The following is a 13,935-nucleotide window of genomic DNA, read 5'->3' on the forward strand; positions in this document are numbered from 1 at the left end:
TCTGGTACTCCTTTAAACATCCACTCCTTCATTTTCATCCATAAAACACTATCCCCCAATTTCACCTCCCCACATTTGTTCAAAAAATATTTCATTGTTTCTTTCCATTCCCCCTTTTCCTCTTCATCTATATATTTTTTCACCACTTTGATCCTCATACTTTTCTTCTTTAGTTCTACATCAGCTAACCCCATCCCTCCTTTATCTGTCTGTCCAATCAAAGTGTTATATGCAACTCTTGGGGGTTTTTTCTCCCAAACGAATTCTGTCACGCATCTTTTCAGTCTCATTTCCACCCATCTTGGTGTTGCACTAACAGTTAAAATATACCACATTTTAGATAACATTAATGCATTTACCACTAAAATTTTCCCTTTCAAACTTAACATCCTTCCCCTCCAAAAAATTAATCTCCTCTCCATTTCTTCCACCATCATTTCAAACATTCTTTCTCTTGCCCCCTTCTCATCTTTCCCTAAAGTCACCCCCAAAATTTTTGTTTCTTTTACTTCCTCAAAATGTACAATCCCAACCAAATTTGGTACCCTTCCAAACCTCATGTACACTGTCTTTTCTTCATTCACTCTTGCTCCTGTTCCTTTTCCATATCTCTCTACTTTTCTCATTACTTCCTTCACACTTTCTAAATCTTTTAAAAACAACGTTGTGTCATCTGCATACTGAAATATCCTTTTTTCTTCTTTGCCTTCTTCTATTCTAATACCTTTTATACATTCATCTTTTTTAATCATTAATCCTATAGGTTCTGCTACCAAAGTATACAGCTGTGCAGAAAGTGGACATCCTTGTCTAATAGACCTGGTTATTCTAAAAGGTTCAGTTAAAAACCCATTACACTTTACTCTTGTCATTACATTTTTATATAAAATCTTTATCCAATCATTAAAATTTTTCCCAAACCCAAAATGTTCTAAAATTGAAAATAAAAACCCATGTTCTACCCTATCAAAAGCCTTTTCAAAATCTAAATTAACAACATATCCATCCTCCTGCGTTTCATTTAAATAACTTATTATGTCTCTTATACCACCTGTAATATCTGCAATATCTCTCCCTCTCACCCCATACGCTTGGTTAGTCATTATAACTGTTGGTAAAACATTTTTAAGTCTGTTTGCAAGAACCTTAGCTAGTATTTTCAAATCTGTATTTAACATTGTTATTGGCCTAAAATTATTTAAAATATTTTTACTTCCTTTCCTTTTATAAATCAATTTCATCAATCCCATACTCATCCTCTGGTCAATTTCCCCTTTCTTAAAAATCTCCTGATATACTTCTTGTAAAATTTCACTTATTCTCTCTTTAAAAACTTTATAGAATTCATTTACTATCCCATCCGTGCCTGGGCTTTTCCTTCCTTTTAAACTATTTATAGCTTGTATAATTTCCTCTTTGCTAATTTCTTTTTCACATTCTTCCTTATCCTCTTTACTTACTTTAGCCGTAACACACTCTAGTAATAGGTTTTTCTCTTTTTCATCTATTCCTTTTGTTCCAAAAAGTTCTCCATAATACTCTTTTACTTCTTTTAAAATCCCTTTTATGTCCTTCACTATTTCTCCTTTTTTATTTTGTAATTCTTTTATCATTTCCGCTTTTCTTCTGTTTTTTTCTAAACCAAAGAAAAATTTTGTACATTTCTCTCCTTCAATTGTATATTTTGCCTTACTTCTTAATATTGCTCCTTTACACTTTTCTTCCTCAAATTTCCTTAGCTCTTCTTCCCACCGTATTATCTGTTCTATCTGTACTTTACTTTTATTTGTCTCGTCTCTTAGCTTTGCCCTTATTTTTACCTCTTTTGCTTTTTTGACCCTCTGTACCAGTTTACTGTAATTCATAGAATATTTCTTTATTTCATATTTTACATTTTGCCACCACAATCTTTTATCTTCAAAGTACATTCCATCCTCTTTCTCTTTTTCTAATATTCCTTCAATTCCTATTCTGTAACTTTCATTTGCCAGTATTCCTGAATTTAAAATCCACACACCAGGCCCTTTTTTTTCTCTACTAAAATCAATTTTCCATAAAAGCATCTTATGATCACTCAAGCTGGTATCCTTATAACAAATTTCCTCCAGAAAACATTCCATTTCCCTTACACTCAAAATAAAATCTATTCTTGTCTGACACATGAAATTCCCTACTAATTGTCTTCTGGAAAAGTCTCTTTTTCTTTCATTTTCATCTCTCCAGACATCAATCAAATTTCTCTCCTCCATCATCTCTTTTAACACTTTCCTTCCCACATCTGTTTTAAAAACCATCCCATCCGCCATGTCAATTTTACTAAAAACTGTATTAAAATCCCCAACTAAAATTAAATTATTCCATTTCTTTGTTAAAATCCTAATTCCCTCAAAAAATTCCCTTTTTTCTCCCTCATGCGTAGGTGCATGCAAGTTAATTATCACAAATTCATTATCACCTTGTGTAATTTTAATCCCATTACATTTGCCTTTTTTGTCATTATATACTTCACATGAATTAATTTCAACATTTTCTCTTATTAAAATTGCTACCCCTCTTCCCAACCTTCCATCACCATTATTATAAAATATTTGCCCTTTCCATCTATTTTTCACATCCTCTATCATTTCTTCTTTCCAGTTTGTTTCTTGTAAAATTATCACATCTTGTTTTTTACATAGTTCATTTAACATTTCAAATTTCCTTTTACCGATTAAACCTCTTGCATTCCAACATACCAAATTTAAAACCATACTGTACAAAAATAAATAATTAAAAACGTTCATTCTTGATTATCTTCTCCGTCTTCCCTTCTCAACCCCTCAACCGTATTATCTAATTGTTTAGGTCTTTTTCTTTTTGCCAGTTCTAAATTAGGTGTTACCTTCTGTTGTTTTCTTCGTGGCATTATTCCCAGTTCTCTGTCATTTTGTGCCTCCGTTTGGTTCTTCTTTCCTTCATCTCGTGCCAGTTTTACTTCATTCAGTTCTTCTCCCCTTGATATTGTTTCTTCTGTTGATTCATCTTCCTCCATTCTTTCCTCTTGATCTCCTACTTCCTGTTGCTCCTCATTTTCTTGTTCTTTACTAGTCCCTTGTTTCTCTCCTCCTGTTGTCTCATATTGTTCTTCCTTTTTGTTTGTTTCTTGAGTTTCTGTAGTATCGTTATGCATCTGCCCGTTCACTTGTTGCTCCTCCTCTTCCTCGTTGTTCTGCATCCAGCATTCACATTTGTTTAGTGTTTTAAAACAGTCTGGGCACTTCACTGCATTGCATTCCCGTGCAAAGTGGCCATGCTCCTCACATTTGCGACACTTGAAATCTGGACAGTCTTTCAGGATATACTCCGGGCTCATACACAACCGGCAGGTTTTAACCTGCTTATTGTGTATCACCCGAAAATGCTGAGTTCCCTCTGCTGTCTCAAACCGCGTACTGTATGGAAGTGACGCAACCTCTCTTGGGAATTTTGCCTTAATGAACCTTGTGCCATCTTCAATGCCCGTGCCTGGATAGTATCTCCTCTTTACAGTTGAGACGGGGATAACTCCCCACCCCTCCAGTTTTGTTATGATTTCCTCGTCCTCCAGATAAACGGGTAGATGCATAAACGATACTACATACTCCCTGTCTTCCAACTTCTTCACTTCACACATTTGTCCATTAATCTCCAGTCCGTTTAACAGTTCATCACATAAATCCTCATTTTCCATTGTTACCTCATATTGTTTCTGTTGTTTTGGGCGCACTGCCAAAATTCCTTCCACACCGATTTTCTTTGTTATTGCTTTGATGATATTCTCTCCATTGGCATCTCTTGTTTCACTCACATCAATAGTTATTGTTGCCTCCTTCTTGTATAGTCTTTTGGTGTTGCTTATGATCTTTTCTCGTTGTCTTAATTCAGTCCTTTGTTCTTTTGCCATTTCAGTTTCTGCCGCCATTTCCGTGTTGATGCCGAGTAGTCTGTCCGTATCACTCATTCTAACGAAAAAAACAAAACAAAAACCACTCCCCAGGCAGCACGCAGCTGCTGGTTTGTGGTTTAAAACAAAAAAACAAAACTATACTACAAAAAAACTAACACAAACTTTTAAACAAAAAAACCTTAAAACAAACAAAAAATCAGAGAACCTCTTGGTTTTGCAGACACACCACTTCCTGGTTGCTCAACAGTGCCCCAAGGTGGTATGGCCGTAAGCGAAAACTGCTGCCAAAATTGGGCTATTTAAAAGGTTAGACCATTAGTGAAGAAAACTAAGAACAGCTTTTGAAAAAACTCAAACTCTTTCATGCTTTCTGAAGAATCTCAGAGACTTTTTAAGGCTTTTTGAAGAAGCTCAGGGACTCTTTTTTTTTTTTCTTAAAAAAGCTTACAACACCCAGTATTCCCATGCGGCCTCCCATCCAAGTACTAACCAGGCCTTATTTAAAAGCTTAGACCATTAGTGAAGAAGACTAAGAAGAACTTTTGAAAAAACTCAAACTCTTTCATGCTTTCTGAAGAATCTCAGAGACTTTTTAAGGCTTTTTGAAGCTCAGGCACTCTTTTTTTTTATTTTTATTTTTAAAAGCTTACAGCACCTGGTATTCCCAGGCGGTCTCCCATCCAAGTACTAACCAGGCCCGACCCTGCTTAGCTTCCGAGATCAGACGAGATCGGGCGTGCCCAAGGTGGTATGGCCGTAAGCGAAAACTGCTGCCAAAATTGGGCTATTTAAAAGGTTAGACCATTAGTGAAGAAAACTAAGAACAACTTTTGAAAAAACTCAAACTCTTTCATGCTTTCTGAAGAATCTCAGAGACTTTTTAAGGCTTTTTGAAGAAGCTCAGGGACTCTTTTTTTTTTTCTTAAAAAAACTTACAACACCCAGTATTCCCATGCGGCCTCCCATCCAAGTACTAACCAGGCCTTATTTAAAAGCTTAGACCATTAGTGAAGAAGACTAAGAAGAACTTTTGAAAAAACTCAAACTCTTTCATGCTTTCTGAAGAATCTCAGAGACTTTTTAAGGCTTTTTGAAACTCAGGCACTCTTTTTTTTTTTTTTTTTTTTAAAGCTTACAGCACCTGGTATTCCCAGGCGGTCTCCCATCCAAGTACTAACCAGGCCCGACCCTGCTTAGCTTCCGAGATCAGACGAGATCGGGCGTGCCCAAGGTGGTATGGCCGTAAGCAAAAACTGCTGCCAAAATTGGGCTATTTAAAAGGTTAGACCACTAGTGAAGAAAACTAAGAACAACTTTTGAAAAAACTCAAACTCTTTCATGCTTTCTGACGAATCTCAGAGACTTTTTAAGGCTTTTTGAAGAAGCTCAGGGACTCTTTTTATTTTTTTCTTAAAAAAGCTTACAACACCTAGTATTCCCATGCGGCCTCCCATCCAAGTACTAACCAGGCCTTATTTAAAAGCTTAGACCATTAGTGAAGAAGACTAAGAAGAACTTTTGAAAAAACTCAAACTCTTTCATGCTTTCTGAAGAATCTCAGAGACTTTTTAAGGCTTTTTGAAGCTCAGGCACTCTTTTTTTTTTTCTTAAAAAAGCTTACAACACCCAGTATTCCCATGCGGCCTCCCATCCAAGTACTAACCAGGCCTTATTTAAAAGCTTAGACCATTAGTGAAGAAGACTAAGAAGAACTTTTGAAAAAACTCAAACTCTTTCATGCTTTCTGAAGAATCTCAGAGACTTTTTAAGGCTTTTTGAAGCTCAGGCACTCTTTTTGTTTTTTTTTTAAAAGCTTACAGCACCTGGTATTCCCAGGCGGTCTCCCATCCAAGTACTAACCAGGCCCGACCCTGCTTAGCTTCCGAGATCAGACGAGATCGGGCGTGCCCAAGGTAGTATGGCCGTAAGCGAAAACTGCTGCCAAAATTGGTCTATTTAAAAGGTTAGACCATTAGTGAAGAAAACTAAGAACAACTTTTGAAAAAACTCAAACTCTTTCATGCTTTCTGAAGAATCTCAGAGACTTTTTAAGGCTTTTTGAAGAAGCTCAGGGACTCTTTTTTTTCTTCTTAAAAAAGCTTACAACACCCAGTATTCCCATGCGGCCTCCCATCCAAGTACTAACCAGGCCTTATTTAAAAGCTTAGACCATTAGTGAAGAAGACTAAGAAGAACTTTTGAAAAAACTCAAACTCTTTCATGCTTTCTGAAGAATCTCCGAGACTTTTTAAGGCTTTTTGAAGCTCAGGGACTCTTTTTTATTTTATTTAAAAAAAAAAAAAAAGCTTACAGCACCTGGTATTCCCAGGCGGTCTCCCATCCAAGTACTAACCAGGCCCGACCCTGCTTAGCTTCCGAGATCAGACGAGATCGGGCGTGCCTTTTTTTTTTTTTTTTTTAAATCAAAAAAGCTCACAGCACCTGGTATTCCCAGGCGGTCTCCCATCCAAGTACTAACCAGGCCCGACCCTGCTTAGCTTCCGAGATCAGACGAGATCGGGCGTGACTTTTTTTTTTTTTTTTTTTTTTTTTTTTTTAATTAAAAATTCTTAAAACAATACAGAACAAAGTGCACAAATACAGACAATTCTCATTAAAAACAACTTGATCTCAGAAATATTTGTTACAGTTTTCCCCAACCAGATCTTAAATTCTTTGCCTCCTTTATATGTCTAGTTCTATTTTATATTTCTTAAATATATTTCCCACTTCATTTGTGTACATTTTAAAAAACACTTCTTCTTTTCCCTCCAATCTCCAATAGTTATAGAGTGTTAACATATAGTCTTTCACCATATTTTTATATAGAATCCACACATCTATCGCAACATCTCTAATTTTAACTATATTCCTTCTTTTCCAAATAGCCTTTCTTGCAAGCATAAATAAAAGATTTATAACCTCTTTGTTTTTACACTTCTCCTCCATTCCTAACATCAAAATTCTTTGCCAATCTCCCTCTTCTGTTTTTTCCCTTAGCTCATTTATCATATTCTTTACCATTTTTAAAAAGGCACTTAATTTTTCACACAGTAAAAACAAATGCAGCAAACCTTCATCTTGTTTTTTACACACCTTACACAATGCATTTAGCTCTTTTTTCATTAAACACAGTCTCATTTCTGAATAAATAACATTATGCCTAATAAAATAATCCAAGCTTTCCAATTCTGTGCTTATTAAAACCCCTCTCATATTTTTCCATATTTCTTTCTCACTCAAACCATTAAAATGTCTCAACCACATCTCATTTGAATTCGGCTTTTTAAAAGCCTCTTCCATAAAAACATGATAAAACATTTTCATATTCCCCAATTTTAACTCTATTCTTTTACCTTGATTTATAAAAAAACATTTCAATTCTCCCTTCTTTCTTCTCTCCCCACTCTGTATTTTATTCAGCCACTCATTAGGTATTGCATTTTTCATCTCTTCATATTGTTTCTTTACACAACTTATATCATACTCTTCCTTTGCCTCCTCTAACTCATCAATGATCACTTGCATTGGTAAAAATCCGTCCCTTATTTCATACAATATATCTCTTACTCTTGAAATTCCAACCTCCCACCATTTTTTAAAAAACATTTCCTTCCCATTATTCACAATATTTTTATTAAAAAACAATGGTTGGTTTAAAATCTCTTCTCTCTCCGCTGGCTTAAAATCCACCTTAGAGAGGAAAAAACCCCAAGCTTTTAAAACTTCCTTATAAAATTCTGGTACTCCTTTAAACATCCACTCCTTCATTTTCATCCATAAAACACTATCCCCCAATTTCACCTCCCCACATTTGTTCAAAAAATATTTCATTGTTTCTTTCCATTCCCCCTTTTCCTCTTCATCTATATATTTTTTCACCACTTTGATCCTCATACTTTTCTTCTTTAGTTCTACATCAGCTAACCCCATCCCTCCTTTATCTGTCTGTCCAATCAAAGTGTTATATGCAACTCTTGGGGGTTTTTTCTCCCAAACGAATTCTGTCACGCATCTTTTCAGTCTCATTTCCACCCATCTTGGTGTTGCACTAACAGTTAAAATATACCACATTTTAGATAACATTAATGCATTTACCACTAAAATTTTCCCTTTCAAACTTAACATCCTTCCCCTCCAAAAAATTAATCTCCTCTCCATTTCTTCCACCATCATTTCAAACATTCTTTCTCTTGCCCCCTTCTCATCTTTCCCTAAAGTCACCCCCAAAATTTTTGTTTCTTTTACTTCCTCAAAATGTACAATCCCAACCAAATTTGGTACCCTTCCAAACCTCATGTACACTGTCTTTTCTTCATTCACTCTTGCTCCTGTTCCTTTTCCATATCTCTCTACTTTTCTCATTACTTCCTTCACACTTTCTAAATCTTTTAAAAACAACGTTGTGTCATCTGCATACTGAAATATCCTTTTTTCTTCTTTGCCTTCTTCTATTCTAATACCTTTTATACATTCATCTTTTTTAATCATTAATCCTATAGGTTCTGCTACCAAAGTATACAGCTGTGCAGAAAGTGGACATCCTTGTCTAATAGACCTGGTTATTCTAAAAGGTTCAGTTAAAAACCCATTACACTTTACTCTTGTCATTACATTTTTATATAAAATCTTTATCCAATCATTAAAATTTTTCCCAAACCCAAAATGTTCTAAAATTGAAAATAAAAACCCATGTTCTACCCTATCAAAAGCCTTTTCAAAATCTAAATTAACAACATATCCATCCTCCTGCGTTTCATTTAAATAACTTATTATGTCTCTTATACCACCTGTAATATCTGCAATATCTCTCCCTCTCACCCCATACGCTTGGTTAGTCATTATAACTGTTGGTAAAACATTTTTAAGTCTGTTTGCAAGAACCTTAGCTAGTATTTTCAAATCTGTATTTAACATTGTTATTGGCCTAAAATTATTTAAAATATTTTTACTTCCTTTCCTTTTATAAATCAATTTCATCAATCCCATACTCATCCTCTGGTCAATTTCCCCTTTCTTAAAAATCTCCTGATATACTTCTTGTAAAATTTCACTTATTCTCTCTTTAAAAACTTTATAGAATTCATTTACTATCCCATCCGTGCCTGGGCTTTTCCTTCCTTTTAAACTATTTATAGCTTGTATAATTTCCTCTTTGCTAATTTCTTTTTCACATTCTTCCTTATCCTCTTTACTTACTTTAGCCGTAACACACTCTAGTAATAGGTTTTTCTCTTTTTCATCTATTCCTTTTGTTCCAAAAAGTTCTCCATAATACTCTTTTACTTCTTTTAAAATCCCTTTTATGTCCTTCACTATTTCTCCTTTTTTATTTTGTAATTCTTTTATCATTTCCGCTTTTCTTCTGTTTTTTTCTAAACCAAAGAAAAATTTTGTACATTTCTCTCCTTCAATTGTATATTTTGCCTTACTTCTTAATATTGCTCCTTTACACTTTTCTTCCTCAAATTTCCTTAGCTCTTCTTCCCACCGTATTATCTGTTCTATCTGTACTTTACTTTTATTTGTCTCGTCTCTTAGCTTTGCCCTTATTTTTACCTCTTTTGCTTTTTTGACCCTCTGTACCAGTTTACTGTAATTCATAGAATATTTCTTTATTTCATATTTTACATTTTGCCACCACAATCTTTTATCTTCAAAGTACATTCCATCCTCTTTCTCTTTTTCTAATATTCCTTCAATTCCTATTCTGTAACTTTCATTTGCCAGTATTCCTGAATTTAAAATCCACACACCAGGCCCTTTTTTTTCTCTACTAAAATCAATTTTCCATAAAAGCATCTTATGATCACTCAAGCTGGTATCCTTATAACAAATTTCCTCCAGAAAACATTCCATTTCCCTTACACTCAAAATAAAATCTATTCTTGTCTGACACATGAAATTCCCTACTAATTGTCTTCTGGAAAAGTCTCTTTTTCTTTCATTTTCATCTCTCCAGACATCAATCAAATTTCTCTCCTCCATCATCTCTTTTAACACTTTCCTTCCCACATCTGTTTTAAAAACCATCCCATCCGCCATGTCAATTTTACTAAAAACTGTATTAAAATCCCCAACTAAAATTAAATTATTCCATTTCTTTGTTAAAATCCTAATTCCCTCAAAAAATTCCCTTTTTTCTCCCTCATGCGTAGGTGCATGCAAGTTAATTATCACAAATTCATTATCACCTTGTGTAATTTTAATCCCATTACATTTGCCTTTTTTGTCATTATATACTTCACATGAATTAATTTCAACATTTTCTCTTATTAAAATTGCTACCCCTCTTCCCAACCTTCCATCACCATTATTATAAAATATTTGCCCTTTCCATCTATTTTTCACATCCTCTATCATTTCTTCTTTCCAGTTTGTTTCTTGTAAAATTATCACATCTTGTTTTTTACATAGTTCATTTAACATTTCAAATTTCCTTTTACCGATTAAACCTCTTGCATTCCAACATACCAAATTTAAAACCATACTGTACAAAAATAAATAATTAAAAACGTTCATTCTTGATTATCTTCTCCGTCTTCCCTTCTCAACCCCTCAACCGTATTATCTAATTGTTTAGGTCTTTTTCTTTTTGCCAGTTCTAAATTAGGTGTTACCTTCTGTTGTTTTCTTCGTGGCATTATTCCCAGTTCTCTGTCATTTTGTGCCTCCGTTTGGTTCTTCTTTCCTTCATCTCGTGCCAGTTTTACTTCATTCAGTTCTTCTCCCCTTGATATTGTTTCTTCTGTTGATTCATCTTCCTCCATTCTTTCCTCTTGATCTCCTACTTCCTGTTGCTCCTCATTTTCTTGTTCTTTACTAGTCCCTTGTTTCTCTCCTCCTGTTGTCTCATATTGTTCTTCCTTTTTGTTTGTTTCTTGAGTTTCTGTAGTATCGTTATGCATCTGCCCGTTCACTTGTTGCTCCTCCTCTTCCTCGTTGTTCTGCATCCAGCATTCACATTTGTTTAGTGTTTTAAAACAGTCTGGGCACTTCACTGCATTGCATTCCCGTGCAAAGTGGCCATGCTCCTCACATTTGCGACACTTGAAATCTGGACAGTCTTTCAGGATATACTCCGGGCTCATACACAACCGGCAGGTTTTAACCTGCTTATTGTGTATCACCCGAAAATGCTGAGTTCCCTCTGCTGTCTCAAACCGCGTACTGTATGGAAGTGACGCAACCTCTCTTGGGAATTTTGCCTTAATGAACCTTGTGCCATCTTCAATGCCCGTGCCTGGATAGTATCTCCTCTTTACAGTTGAGACGGGGATAACTCCCCACCCCTCCAGTTTTGTTATGATTTCCTCGTCCTCCAGATAAACGGGTAGATGCATAAACGATACTACATACTCCCTGTCTTCCAACTTCTTCACTTCACACATTTGTCCATTAATCTCCAGTCCGTTTAACAGTTCATCACATAAATCCTCATTTTCCATTGTTACCTCATATTGTTTCTGTTGTTTTGGGCGCACTGCCAAAATTCCTTCCACACCGATTTTCTTTGTTATTGCTTTGATGATATTCTCTCCATTGGCATCTCTTGTTTCACTCACATCAATAGTTATTGTTGCCTCCTTCTTGTATAGTCTTTTGGTGTTGCTTATGATCTTTTCTCGTTGTCTTAATTCAGTCCTTTGTTCTTTTGCCATTTCAGTTTCTGCCGCCATTTCCGTGTTGATGCCGAGTAGTCTGTCCGTATCACTCATTCTAACGAAAAAAACAAAACAAAAACCACTCCCCAGGCAGCACGCAGCTGCTGGTTTGTGGTTTAAAACAAAAAAACAAAACTATACTACAAAAAAACTAACACAAACTTTTAAACAAAAAAACCATAAAACAAACAAAAAATCAGAGAACCTCTTGGTTTTGCAGACACACCACTTCCTGGTTGCTCAACAGTGCCCCAAGGTGGTATGGCCGTAAGCGAAAACTGCTGCCAAAATTGGGCTATTTAAAAGGTTAGACCATTAGTGAAGAAAACTAAGAACAGCTTTTGAAAAAACTCAAACTCTTTCATGCTTTCTGAAGAATCTCAGAGACTTTTTAAGGCTTTTTGAAGAAGCTCAGGGACTCTTTTTTTTTTTTCTTAAAAAAGCTTACAACACCCAGTATTCCCATGCGGCCTCCCATCCAAGTACTAACCAGGCCTTATTTAAAAGCTTAGACCATTAGTGAAGAAGACTAAGAAGAACTTTTGAAAAAACTCAAACTCTTTCATGCTTTCTGAAGAATCTCAGAGACTTTTTAAGGCTTTTTGAAGCTCAGGCACTCTTTTTTTTTATTTTTATTTTTAAAAGCTTACAGCACCTGGTATTCCCAGGCGGTCTCCCATCCAAGTACTAACCAGGCCCGACCCTGCTTAGCTTCCGAGATCAGACGAGATCGGGCGTGCCCAAGGTGGTATGGCCGTAAGCGAAAACTGCTGCCAAAATTGGGCTATTTAAAAGGTTAGACCATTAGTGAAGAAAACTAAGAACAACTTTTGAAAAAACTCAAACTCTTTCATGCTTTCTGAAGAATCTCAGAGACTTTTTAAGGCTTTTTGAAGAAGCTCAGGGACTCTTTTTTTTTTTCTTAAAAAAACTTACAACACCCAGTATTCCCATGCGGCCTCCCATCCAAGTACTAACCAGGCCTTATTTAAAAGCTTAGACCATTAGTGAAGAAGACTAAGAAGAACTTTTGAAAAAACTCAAACTCTTTCATGCTTTCTGAAGAATCTCAGAGACTTTTTAAGGCTTTTTGAAACTCAGGCACGCTTTTTTTTTTTTTTTTTTTTAAAGCTTACAGCACCTGGTATTCCCAGGCGGTCTCCCATCCAAGTACTAACCAGGCCCGACCCTGCTTAGCTTCCGAGATCAGACGAGATCGGGCGTGCCCAAGGTGGTATGGCCTAAGCGAAAACTGCTGCCAAAATTGGGCTATTTAAAAGGTTAGACCATTAGTGAAGAAAACTAACAACTTTTGAAAAAACTCAAACTCTTTCATGCTTTCTGAAGAATCTCAGAGACTTTTTAAGGCTTTTTGAAGAAGCTCAGGGACTCTTTTTTTTTTTCTTAAAAAAGCTTACAACACCCAGTATTCCCATGCGGCCTCCCATCCAAGTACTAACCAGGCCTTATTTAAAAGCTTAGACCATTAGTGAAGAAGACTAAGAAGAACTTTTGAAAAAACTCAAACTCTTTCATGCTTTCTGAAGAATCTCAGAGACTTTTTAAGGCTTTTTGAAGCTCAGGCACTCTTTTTTTTTTATTTATTTTTTTTAAAAGCTTACAGCACCTGGTATTCCCAAGCGGTCTCCCATCCAAGTACTAACCAGGCCCGACCCTGCTTAGCTTCCGAGATCAGACGAGATCGGGCGTGCCTTTTTTTTATTTCTTTTATTTTTTTTATTTCTCATACATTTACAACCAATCATCTACAAGCAATAAGTAGGAAAATCAGCAGAGAAGAAATTTGCACACCTCTAGTAATGTCACAATGAAAGAGCAAAAGGTGTGGACCAATAAAAACAGACAGAATGCAGAGACCACAACCACAGCCTACAGAATCTGCCTGAACCGATCCTCGAAATCCAGAGAGAGAATGTCACGTGAACCTTGTCCTTGTGAAAAATATCATGATGCCATTTAAAATATACAAAATAAAAGTAAAAATTAAAATTAAAAATCCAAATCACTTTCAGGTACATTCCATGCTAGATCTTTTAAAACTTTAGAAACCCTTGGAGTAAAAACAACATAAAAGCTTTGCAACATTTTTTCATACTTAAAATACCAATACAATCCTTCAATATATCTTTCTGTTCTCCTTTTAAGAACATTCCAAACATCAAGCACCACTTTTCCTTTTTTTGCCACATTTCTTCTTTCCCATACTGCATTTTTTATCAACATTACTAACAGGTTCACAAACTGTTTACTTTGACAATTTTCCTCCCATCCAAACATCACTATCCTCTTCCATTCTATTACATCTTCATCCCAGTCCTCAATTAA

At 35.6% G+C, this 13,935-nt stretch overlaps 5 non-coding genes across 5 annotated transcripts; all 5 read right to left on the reverse strand.

Moving 5' to 3' along the window:
• Positions 1–4,568: 4,568 nt before the first annotated feature.
• Positions 4,569–4,687, reverse strand: LOC143726179 (5S ribosomal RNA). Its single transcript, XR_013198434.1, has one exon. It is a non-coding gene; the product is annotated as a 5S ribosomal RNA (ribosomal RNA).
• A 367-nt stretch (positions 4,688–5,054) lies between these two features.
• Positions 5,055–5,173, reverse strand: LOC143726180 (5S ribosomal RNA). The gene has a single exon (XR_013198435.1). It is a non-coding gene; the product is annotated as a 5S ribosomal RNA (ribosomal RNA).
• A 563-nt stretch (positions 5,174–5,736) lies between these two features.
• LOC143726282 (5S ribosomal RNA) lies at positions 5,737–5,855 on the reverse strand. The gene has a single exon (XR_013198534.1). It is a non-coding gene; the product is annotated as a 5S ribosomal RNA (ribosomal RNA).
• A 6,377-nt stretch (positions 5,856–12,232) lies between these two features.
• On the reverse strand, positions 12,233–12,351 carry LOC143726181 (5S ribosomal RNA). Its single transcript, XR_013198436.1, has one exon. It is a non-coding gene; the product is annotated as a 5S ribosomal RNA (ribosomal RNA).
• A 367-nt stretch (positions 12,352–12,718) lies between these two features.
• Positions 12,719–12,836, reverse strand: LOC143726451 (5S ribosomal RNA). The gene has a single exon (XR_013198698.1). It is a non-coding gene; the product is annotated as a 5S ribosomal RNA (ribosomal RNA).
• Positions 12,837–13,935: the final 1,099 nt, after the last annotated feature.

The sequence above is a fragment of the Siphateles boraxobius genome, unplaced genomic scaffold (genome assembly GCF_051911475.1).
Source record: "Siphateles boraxobius isolate OS27281-9 unplaced genomic scaffold, OSU_SipBor_1 77, whole genome shotgun sequence".
Taxonomy (NCBI): domain Eukaryota; kingdom Metazoa; phylum Chordata; class Actinopteri; order Cypriniformes; family Leuciscidae; genus Siphateles; species Siphateles boraxobius.